Below are 12607 nucleotides of genomic sequence, written 5' to 3' on the forward strand. Positions count from 1 at the left end.
ATCACCATGATGTGTCAGACTACACGCTTTCCTGAGGCATTCCCTGTAAGAAATGCTACAACGAAAGTGGTTGTAAGGCACATAATGAAATTTTTTACTATTTTTGGTTTACCAAAAGTAATACAAACAGATAATGGGGCAAATTTCACTTCCAAAGGTTTTCAGCAGTTTAGTGAGGAGTTTGGCATCCTCCATAAGACATCCACTACTTACCATCCGGAGAGCCAAGGTGCTTTGGAAAGGATGCACCAAACCCTTAAGCAAATGCTGAGAACCAGTTGCATGGAAACTGGCAGAGACTGGGATGATGGTCTTCCACTGATGCTCATGGCACTGAGGGATACTTATCAAGAGTCCCTGGGGTGTTCACCCAACTCATTAGTTTTTGGCCATGAGGTGAGAAGTCCACTAACCATCTTAAGAGATAAGTTGGTTGGAAATCCAAAGAGTGTTGTGCAGGTAAACTATATTCATGACTTACAAGATAAGTTAAATAAAAACAGGGCTAAAGCCTTAATTCATCTTAAAGAAGCTCAAGGAAAAATGAAGGCACAGTACGATAAAAAGACAAAGCAACGACATTTTGAGGCAGGTGATAAAGTTGTGGTACTAATGGCACGACAGGGACCAACATTGTTGCATAGGTTCCAAGGTCCTTATACAGTGATAAAGAAACTCAGTCCCACCAATTATGTAATTTAAACACCTGATCTCAAGAGAAAGGAAATAGTGCATGTGAATAGGATGAAACTAACACAGAAGGGAACTACCAATACCAACCAGGTGCTTAGTGTGGCCCATGTAGATGAGAATAATGGGGAATGTGATTTTAATAGTGTACCTAATGCTCATGTACCTTATTTTAGCAATGGGGAGTGGTTGGCTAATGTCCGGAAAATAGTGGAACATTTGTCATCAGAGCAGAAGCAGGACTTGGAGCAGTTGCTGACTTCTCATGCAGACATCTTTGGCGATATTCCCCCCCAGACTACAGTTATTCACCACGACATCGAGGTGACCGACAACCAACCAGTCAAGTCACACCCATATAGAGTCAACCCTACCAAGTTGGATCTCATCCGGAAAGAAGTCGACTACATGCTTCAACATGGATTGGTGAGACCTAGCAGCAGCAGTTGGAGTAGTCCTTGTATTTTGGTTCCAAAGAAGGATGGAACTCACAGGTTGGTCATTGACTACCGTAAGCTAAATGTAATGACTGTTGATGATAATTTTCCAATGCCTAGATTAGATGATTGTATTGACAGTGTTGGTAAAGCCAAGTTTGTAACCAAACTAGATTTGTCAAAAGGGTACTGGCAAATTCCTTTAACACCAAGAGCTCGGGAGATGAGTGCATTTATAACTGTAGATGGATTGTATGAATTCACTGTAATGCCTTTTGGGCTGAAAAATGCCCCAGCAACTTTCCAGCGTCTTATGAACTTAGTGTTAAAAGACATACCACAATGTAGAGCTTACTTGGATAATATTGTAATTTTTCACAATAATTGGGAGGACCATATGAAAGGTTTGGCTAAACTATTAAAATGCTTAAAGGAGGCTAATTTAACTGTAAACTTACATAAATGTACTTTTGCTAGAGCTAGTATTTCTTACTTAGGATATGAAGTGGGAAATGGGAAGGTGTTTCCACTCAAAAATAAAATAAATGATATATTAGAGTATCCAGTGTAGACTAGCAAGAAGGAGGTACAAAGATATCTAGGAATGTGTGCTTATTATAGGAAGTTCTGTAAAAATTTGCAGCAATTGCAGCTCCTTTGACAAACTTGCTATGTAAAAATGTAAAGTTTAGATGGTCTCAGGAATGTCAGGATGCATTTACTAAACTAAAAGGAATGTTGTCATCTGGTCCAGTGTTAGCTACTCCTGACTACTCTAAGCCATTCAAACTATATATAGATGCTTCGGACTGGGGTGCTGTTTTTTTTTTTTTTTTTTTTTTTTTTGAGATATATACAAGAGTTGTTACATTCTTGTACAGCCACTAGTATGCGTAGCGTTTCGGGCAGGTCCCTGGAATACGATCCCCTGCCGCGAAGAATCGTTTTTTCATCCAAGTACACATTTTACTGTTGCGTTAGACAGAGGCTACAGTTAAGGAATTGCGCCCAGTAAATCCTCCCCGGCCAGGATACGAACCCATGACATAGCGCTCGCGGAACGCCAGGCGAGTGTCTTACCACTACACCACGGAGACTGGTTCTGTGCTAATGCAAGAAGATGATGAGGGTATTAATCATCCAATACATTACTATTCTAAAAAATTTACTAAATGTCAACAGAATTACTCCACAGTGGAGAAGGAGGCTTTATCATTATTACTAGCTGTTAAAAAATTTGACATTTATCTATCAGCCAATACTGTTGAAGTGTTTACTGACCACAACCCCTTAACATTTATTGCTAGCATGAAGAATTCCAACCTGAGAATATTAAGGTGGTCTTTATTGCTGCAAGAGTACAATCTGGTCATCAAACATATTCCAGGAAGATTAAATGTAGTAGCAGATGCACTTTCTAGATTGCCAAAACCTGGGGTGACTTAGGGTTGTACTATTGCTCAGAGATGTATATATTCTTGTGTATCTAGTGTTTATTATATATCATTTACTGTTTCTTTACAATTACTATGAAATCTGTTTGAGGTGTTAATTTTATGAAAAAAAAGTGAAATTCCTTTAAGAATTTCCCTTTTTTTTCTCCATGGCTTAGGAGGGGTGTTACGAACCTTACCTCCTGTGGAGGTTGGTTTAGGATGTAAAATGTTGGTGGACACAGGGAGAGTGTATATTAGTATAAATCCCCAGCTGAGATCAGAGAGACCGCGAGTCATCATTATTACTCCGCCCAGTAAAGTAGTACCTTCTCAGCTGGAGATCATCAGAAATAATGTGAACTTGAATAGCTTTACTATGTAAGGGAAAAATGGACTCTATAAAAAAGTATGCATGGGGGAATATAGTATATAAAATCATTAGTGTGTTTGATAGCATATGTAAAGAGTGGAGTATTAAGGGGCGATGAGGCAAGAGAGGTGGACGCCATCTTGACTGAAGGGGGAGGTGTATCGCTGCCGACCGTTCCTGCTATTTGAGGGGTTTTCTCCGGCCGTTCAGTCAGATAAGCCTATCCTTCTCTATATCTAGGGTTGCAAGATTGGGTAGAGTAATATGCTGCCCGAAACGCTTTGCGTAATAGTGGCTTTAGGCATTGTATGTATCAGCTCTATCTATTAATCCAACAAACTTTGTAAAATCTCTTGTATGTATGTACCTTACCTAAATAAAATTATTATTATTATTATTATATATATTGCAGAAGTTGGAGAGGTTTTATATGAGTCCAGGTTTCCTAGAGGCAAAAATATATGTGTCGTTGGTTGATAGCGGTTTGTGGCTGGGTGCATGACACCAGGAATGGGACAGTGAGCCGTGGGGTGGTCAGAGCCACTTGAGTTATAATACATAGTGATCTTATGTTGTAAGGAAAACGCCTTGTTAAATGTAATCCTGTGACTTGTATGTATAAATTTGTGACTTGTGTACTAGGCTGTTTCCCTTACTCCTCATACTCCCTAGACAACCTGGTAAGGACCACCACCACCAAATTCTCACTAGCTCTCTATGGCAACAAAAACGTATCACGGCTGATAACATCAGTAACACACCCCCCGTGATAGTGGGTCGTTGTGACTGCTTGAGTCTTGTTCCTTGACCCCAGTTGGGATGTGGTTCTCGGTTCAAATTGCTGTTGGGTTTGCCATGATATCTTCCCTGATCACGGTGTCCTCCCTGAACCTTACATACCTCATTACTGTTAGTAACAGTGGCAGAACCGTTGATGGCACTGCACTCCATGACACGAGCATCACGTGCAGCATCTTCCATTCGACGAGCAATATCCAGTATCTTGATAAGAGAACTTTCATCATCAACAAGTTCTAGAGCTCTTCGACGAAGACGTGTAGATGTGCATGATTCAATTCTTTGCTGTTTGATTTCTTTGTCAACATTAGCAAACTCACAATGGGTTGCTAAACCCTGCAGACGTGTGTGGTATTGATCCACAGTTTCATTAGAGAGTTGTTTTTCCCTCCTGAAATGCATAATTTCCATTGCAGTGTTTTGTCTTGGTTTGAAGTGCTCAGTTAATTTGGCTTTGGCAATGTCATAATCTTTGGCACCACCAGTGTCTTTCAGTGTGTCAAAGATGTCACAAACTTGATCACCTGCATAATGAAGTAGAAAGGCACGCTTTCTTTCAACACATTTGATGTCAGAAACTATCAACAAATTTTCAAACCTTTTAAGCCATTTGGTCCACCTCTGTGACAGGTTTGTCTGGTCACAGTCAGGATCAAATGCAGGAAACTGAGGTATATTTGCCCTTTTTACTGTATAAATGTAAACTTATCACTTAAATGTTCCTCAGAATATTAAACACTTACTGCACTGTATATGTTAGTCAAGAATTCACTGTAATTACTTTAATTTTGCAAAGCACACAAGCATTTTAATGCAAAAGTTCACAGTAGTGCACAATATAGCAGCAACTGACTTCATACCTAGCCCTTTTGTACATGTGTTGTTCCTACTCACAGCTGCACAGCAGTTGGCACAGCAGTTGGTACAGCAGTTGTCAGCAATGTTGTTGTTTGATGAGTTTTCAGCACTGTCAACACAGCAGAGTTCACAACATGATGAATTTTGTAGCATGAAGCGTCGTTTCGTATACAACATTGAGTTTTGTACATAGCATCAGAGCGTCGTTTCGTACACAGCGTCAGCAGATTTCCTCAGTACTCAGCTTCAGTCAGCACAGCTTGGGTAGCACAAAGCATGGGTTAGCACACAGCACTGGATAGCACATAGTATCGGTTAGCACACAGCATCGGTTGGCACACAGCATTGGTTAGCACACAGCATCGGTTATCACACAGCATCGGGTATGGTGCTCACAGACAGCATGACTTCCCTACTCCTCTGGGGGCGAGACTGCATGTTCTTCCTTGTGTTTTAAGCTGAACAAATACCTGTGTTCACAGTTCATCCTCGTCGCCAATGTGGTGTTGTGTGTTACTGAGGAAGTCTTGATTGTAGGGTTGATATAAAGCCATTGCTGGGTTACTGACTTTAATACTTATAAACGATTACATGACTAGTAGCTACCAAGCTTGGCGGGCGTCCTGTACGCTCTCTGTTTACCTCTCCTGGCGTCTGAGCCGCCGCACATAGAAAACGGATGGTACCATTTTCTGTGAACATGACAGTACCCACCGTCGAGAGCGAGGGGAACCTTTTATTGTCAATCCTCCTTTCGTCACTGAACCTGATCTCTACGGACTGACGGTTCTTAAGGTGGCATTTGTGGGGCGTATACTCGCAAAGCACCCCCTAGGAGGCTCCGGCACAATCAGCAATAGCTTCTTGTTGGGTGTCCTGCCTCTAATTGTGACTCCATGGTGGGTGTGGGGGCACATTCGTGAATGAAAGTGTTTCTTTTCGTGTCTATGTTGATGAATGTTCCTCTTCTACCCTCTCAGGCTTGTGGGGTGGGCGACCAAGACCCCCAGTCCATCCAGGAGCCGATGCTTGGTGCTCGTCTTGGTCGCTTTCGTAGCTATTCCTTTCTCTCTCCTCCCCCCCCCCCCTCCCAAGCTGTTGCTGGGGTTCCTAACTCTTCAGCTCTCTTGATTCGCTTGGATGATCCCTTTGTCACCTTATTTTTTCCTTCGCCTCGCCATTGTTCTGCTGCTCGTAACTTTGTGAGGATATGGTACACCGTTTGTTCCATTTATCTCCCCCCGAGTGTTCCACTTTCTCTTCCTGATCTGTAAACACCTACTGGACTCTTTGCCGGAGCCTGTGCTTCTGCTAGGTCATTTCAATTGTCGTCATTCCCTTTGGGGTGATGTTCTGACAAACACCCGGGGCCGCCTTCTTGAGCCGTTCATCCTTTCTTCTTCCCTGTCTCTTCTGAATTCTGGTGAGCCCATGCATTTGAACTCTCGGACTCGCACCCTTTCCTGTTTTAATCTCTTTACTCGTCTTCTCTTTACTTAAATTTCACGTGGCAGGTTCTTGATGACCTCCATGGCAGTGACAATTTTCCCATCATTGTTTCCTTTTTCTCTTTCACCATCCCCTCTCCTTCCCTAGGTGGCAGTTTGCTAAGGCAGACTGGAACCTATTTACCCTCAGTGCTGCTCTCTGACCTCTCTCTTCTGCCTCTCTCTCGCTCACTCCTCCTTTTTCATGAAACCGTCTTCAATGCTGCCCTCCGCTCTATTCCTCGCTCTTCCTCTCGGGACCCACGGAAGTGCGTTCCCTGGTGGAACGCACTGTGCTTGGGCTCTCCGCTGTAAGCGTGCACCCTGGAAGAGACACCGCCGCCAGCAGACGGCCGATACTTTTCTTTTATTTCGGAAGGAGTGTGTGGTGGCCCGTAAGGCCATCCGTACGGCTAAATGTAATTCTTGGGCATCTTATGTCTCCACCATTACGTCCGAAATTCCTCTGCTGCAGATCTGTCAGCGTATCCGGAAGATAGCGGATAAGTTCGTTCCCAATGTCTCACCGGTCCTTCACCTCCATGGTATTCTTGTAGGGGACCCGTTGCAGGTCGCTACCAAACTGGGTTCTCACTTTTCTTCTGTTAGCTCTGGTCTTCATCTTCCCTAATCTTTCCTTCTTCGTAAACCTATCCTTGAATCTCGTCCTTCAGATTTCTGCACTCGTCCTCGACTTCCCTATAACGATGCGCTCTCTCTGAACTTCGTTCTGCCCTGGCCCCTCTGCGGTTCTACAGCGGCGGGCTCCGATGGCATTCATTATGATCTGCTTCGCCATCTCCCTCCTTGCACGTCTCAGTATTTAGTGAGTCTTTATAATCGGATCTGGGAGTCGTCGTCAGTCCCTGAAAACTGGTTCGATGCCGTTGTCCTCCCTGTTCGCAAACCAGGGTCTCTGGGAACATCTTCTAAGGTCTTTCGCCCTATTGCCCTCACAAGTTGTGTCTGCAAACTCTTTGAACTTATGGTTAACGTTCGTCTGATGTGGTTCCTGGAACACAATCACCTCCTCTCCCCTTCTCAATTTGGTTTCCGCAAGTGCTGCAGCACGACAGATGTCCTAGTGAGCTTGGAGGTCTATATTCGTACTGCTTTTGCTGCGAAGACCTCCGTTGTTGCCGTTCTTTTTGACCTGGAAAAGACTTACGACACAACTTGGCGATATCATATTCTATCCCAGCTACATTCTTTTGGCCTTCGTGGTCATCAAATATAGCACCATCATTTGATGGTGCTATATAACCTTCCCGGTTTGGTGCCTTCTTTTTTATAATTACTTACTTCCCTGGCGGCAGCATCCGAACGCTCATTTAAAGAGACACCAATATGGCAGGGAACCCAACAAAACTCATCCGACTTAAATTTACTGTGAACAAGAAACAGCCAATGCTGGATCTCGACAACCACTGGATGAACCGGATTAAAGGACCCGAGAGCCATAAGGGCACTAAAAGTGTCAACAACAACTACAAAGGAATGGGGGGGTAGAAATAGCCTAAGCTACTCTATCCCTTTGAGATGTATTTCTTTCTTGTCTCAATAAACATACTTGAACTTGAACTACAAAGGAAGATTGACAACGAGAGAGCAGGAGATGAGGAGCATAGAGAATATCATGAAGCTCCACTGTGAAGATACTAGTCTCCGGAGGTAGGCGACACATATAAGTGTGATCAGGAAAAACAACAGCACTTTTCCTTGAGCACTTGAGAAAAGTGCTCAAGGAAAATGCGTTTTAGAACCGTAGGAGGGGTAAAAGCTTTAGTGATGTGGGTCAAGGATGTACAAAACTGAGGAAGGGGGACTCTCCACAGGGGCAAAGAAGGAACAACACGAGGAGAAATATTAGAAATACGAACGGAAAGAGAATCCTGTAAGCGAGATAACCGGACAGAGAGGTGGTGAAGAGGAACAGAAACCGCAGGAGGGGTAAAAGTTAAAGCACGACAGAGGCGAGAGGAAGGATGTTGCAAGTATCGTGCATGATAACGAAGATAGTAGCGATCACGGCGGTCCTGGAGAGACTTGAAGCCAGTGTCAACATACAAGCTGAGGATGGGAGTCGAACGAAAGGCACCAGGGCTGAGGTGCACCCCAGTATGGTGCAAAGTAAGTAATTAATTATCAAAAGAAGGCACCAAACCGGGAAGGCTATGTAGCACCATCAAATGTGCGGAATAATCAGAGGGCGCTAAATATCACCAAGAATGCCAATACGAGAACAAAAACGCATAAGGCGAACGATATCAAAGTATCCGAGTCATCAAAAATTCTATTAAGGAACAGGTGACTGCGAGGTGCTGTCGGAAAGCAAGACACACGCTCGTCCTAGAAGTCAAGACATTCAACAAGGACATGCACGACTGTAAGAGGGACAATGCAATTAGGACAATAAGGAGCAGGGCAGTGCTCCATAGAGTGACCATGGGTTAAGCGAGTATGGCCAATACGCAACCTCGCCAGAGCTGTTTCCCATCGCCGGTTATGGTGGTAGGAGGACGGCCACGAAGAAACACAACATTTAAGAGTACGTAGTTTGTTACCAGTAACAGACGACCAAGAAGCCTGCCAACGGGTAAGGATGGAGGAATACCTTTACGAGAGATGGGACAAGAGCGGACAGCTTCCTTGGCGGCAGCATCTGCACGCTCATTTAAAGACACATCAATATGGCTGGGAACCCAGCAAAACTCAACCGACTTAAATTTACTGTGAACAAGAAACAGCCAATGCTGGATCTCGACAACTACTGGATGAACCGGATTAAAGGACCCGAGAGCCATTAGGGCACTTCGCGAGTCAACAACAACTACAAAGGAAGACTGACAACGAGAAAGCAGTAGACGAAGAGCATAGAGAATAGCATAAAGCTCCGCTGTAGAGATGCTAGTCTACGGAGGTAAGCGACACATATAAGTGCGATCAGGAAAAACAACAGAGTAGCCAACACCGTCCGCAGATTTATACCCATCGGTGAAGACAGAAACGGAGCGGGAGTGAGAAGAAAAGTGCTCAAGGAAAAGGCATTTTAGAACCGTAGGAGGGGTAAAAGCTTTAGTGATGCGGTTCAAGGATGTACAAAACTGCGGAAGGGGGACTCTCCACGGGGGCAAAGAAGGAACAACACGAAAAGAAACATTAGAAACACGAACGGAAAGAGAATCCTGTAAGCGAGATAACCGGACAGAAAGAGGGAGGTGGTGAAGAGGAACAGGAACCGCAGGAGGGGTAAAAGTTCAAGAACGACAGAGTCGAGAGGAAGAATGTTGTAAGGACCGCGCAAGAAAGCGAAGACAGCAGCGATCACGGCGATCCTGGAGAGACAGAAAGCCAGTGTCAACATACAAGCTAAAGACGGGAGTCGAACGAAAGGCACCAGAACCGAGGCGCAGCCCAGTATGGTGCAAAGCATCAAGACGGCGAAGAGTAGGAGAAGCAGATGAGTAAGCAGGGCAACCATAATCGTGCTTAGACAGGACGAGAGAGGAATGTAAAGCAAGGAGAGTGCGCCTATCCACTCCCCAAGAAGTATGGGACAATACCCGAAGGAGGGCAAGGACCTTAGAGCACTCAACACGGAGGTAAGAGATATGGGGAGACCAAGACAAACGAGTGTCAAAGAATAACCCCAAAAGCTTCGCGGAATCTTTGTACTCAAAAGGATGACCATAAAGTGACAGAGGGACGAAGAACGACCCATTTCCGAGTAAAAGTCATGGCACAAGTCTTAGTAGAAGAGAACTTGAAGCCATGATCGGTGGCCCAAGACGGCAAGGCATCAATCGCAAGTTGAAACCGACGTTGAAGGAGTGGCGAATCATCACCCTGAGAGCAAAGGGTAAGATCATCGACATAGAGAGCGGAGAAGATGCCTGAAGGAAGACAGGAAAGAAGACCATTGAGGGCAACCAGAAAAAGAGTAGTGCTCAGAACACTACACTGGGGCACACCTTCGTATTGCTGAAAAGAGGCAGAGAGAGCGGTACCAAGCCTCACCCGAAGGGAACGACCAGAGAGGAAGCTGCGGAGAAAGAGAGAGAGATGACCACGAAGACCAAAAGAATGAAGCTGGGATAGAATATGATAACGCCAAGTCGTGTCATAAGCCTTTTTCAGGTCAAAAAGGATAGCAACAACGGAGGTCTTCGCAGCAAAGCAGTACGAATATAGACCTTCAAGTTCACCAGGACATCTGTTGTGCTGCGGCACTTGTGGAAACCAAATTGAGAAGGGGAGAGGAGGTGATGGTGTTCCAGGAACCACATCAGACGAACGTTAACCATACGTTCAAAGAGTTTGCAGACACAACTTGAGGGCAATAGGGCGAAAGTCCTTAGGGGATGTTCCCAGAGACCCTGGTTTGCAAACAGGAAGGACAACGGCATCGAGCCAGTTCTCTGGGACCGACGACGACTCCCAGATCCGATTATACAGACTCAGTAAATACTGAGACGTGCAAGGAGGGAGATGGCGAAGCATCTCATAATGAGTACCATCGGAGCCCGCCGCCGTAGAACCGCAGAGGGCCAGGGCAGAACGAAGTTCAGAGAGAGATAAGGGATCGTTATAGGGAAGTCGAAGACGAGTACAGAAATCGAAAGGACGAGATTCAAGGACAGGTTTACGAAGAAGGAAAGATTGGGGAAGATGAAGACCAGAGCTAACAGAAGAAAAGTGGGAACCCACTTCGGTAGCAACCTGCAACGGGTCCGCCACAAGAGTACCACGGAGGTGAAGGTCCGGTGAAACTTCGGGAACGAACTTGCCCACTATCTTGCGGATACGCTTCCAGATCTGTGGCAGAGGTGTTTCGGACGTAATAGTAGAGACATAAGATGCCCAATATTCACGTTTAGCCGTACGGATGGCCCTACGGGCCACCGCACTCGCCTTCCGAAAGAAAAGAACGGAATCGGCCGTCTACCGACGGCGGTGTCTCTTCCAGGCTGTACACTTACAGCGGACAGCCCGAGCACAATCTGCATTCCACCAGGGAACGCACTTCCGTGGACCCCAAGAGGAATAGAGCGGAGGGCAGCATCGAAGACAGTGTCGCGAAAAAAGTAGGAGAGAGCAAGGGAGATGCAGAAGGGAGGGGTCATAGAGAGCAGCACTGAGGGTAAATAGGTTCCAGTCCACTTTAGCAAACTGCCACCTAGGGAAGGAGAGAGGAGGGCGAAAAGAGAAAAAGGAAACAAGGATGAGGAAATAGTCACTGCCATGGAGGTCATCAAGAACTTGCCACGTGAAATCTAAGTAAAGAGAAGACGAGCAAAGAGAAAGATCAAGACAGGAAAGGGTTCGAATCCGAGAGTCTAAATGCGTGGGCTCACCAGAATTCAGAAGAGACAGGGAAGAAGAGAGGATAAACGGCTCAAGAAGGCGACCTCGGGTGTTCGTCAGAACACCACCCGAAAGGGAATGACGACAATTGAAATCACCCAGCAGGAACACAGGCTCCGGCATGGAGTCCAGTGGCGTTTCAGATCAAGAAGAGAAAGCGGGACACTCGGGGGGGGGGGGAGATACATGGAACAAATTGTGTACCATTTCCCCACAAAGATACGAGCAGCAGAACAATGGAGAGGCGAAGGAAAAAGTAAGGAGACAAAGAGAACATCAGAGCAAATCAAGAGAGCAGAAGAATTAGGAGCCCCAGCAAGAGCTGGGGAAGGGGAGGAAGAAAGGAGTAGCCACGAGAGCGACCAGGACAAGCACCAAGCATCGGCTCCTTGAGACACACAAAGGGACGAAAACCGTGAAATCAGAAGTTGGAGTTCAAGGAAATTGGCGTAATAACCTTGAACGTTCCATTGAAGAATAGACATCGACGAGAAGAGAAAGGACAACAAAGAACAAGGAAGAAACAAAGGCGAAAGAGCATCATAGCATGTTAAAGAAGATCAGGGTCAGGAAAGTCAGGGTTAGGGGGCATCTTCTTGAGGTTATCTTGAGATGATTTCGGGGCTTTTTAGTGTCCCCGCGGCCCGGTCCTGGACCAAGCCTCCACCCCCAGGAAGCAGCCCGTGACAGCTGACTAACACCCAGGTACCTATTTTACTGCTAGGTAACAGGGGCATAGGGTGAAAGAAACTCTGCCCATTGTTTCTTGCTGGCGCCTGGGATCGAACCCAGGACCACAGGATCACAAGTCCAGCGTGCTGTCCGCTCGGCCGACCGGCTCCCGACCGGCATGGGTAAACTGAGCAAAGATGGAGGGAAGGAAGAGGGAGAACAGACCAGATATGGACGGGCGGGGTCCGGAGGAGGAGAAGGAAGAGGAGGGGACAACCGAGAGGAGCAGTCAAGGACAGCAGCAGGAAGAGGGGGAGTAGAAAAAGGGGAGCACACCTCAGCAAGGGCAGCAACTGAGATGGAAGCAGAGGCCAAAGAAACCTCCATAGCAGGAATAGGGGGCACAATCATTGAAATGGGAGGGAAAGGAGCAATAGAGGCAGAGGTAGGGGCCGAGGAAGAAAGTGAAGCCTCCTTACCCGCCGGAGAGGAGGA

The sequence above is a fragment of the Procambarus clarkii genome, chromosome 73 (assembly GCF_040958095.1).
Source record: "Procambarus clarkii isolate CNS0578487 chromosome 73, FALCON_Pclarkii_2.0, whole genome shotgun sequence".
In the NCBI taxonomy this organism is placed as follows: domain Eukaryota; kingdom Metazoa; phylum Arthropoda; class Malacostraca; order Decapoda; family Cambaridae; genus Procambarus; species Procambarus clarkii.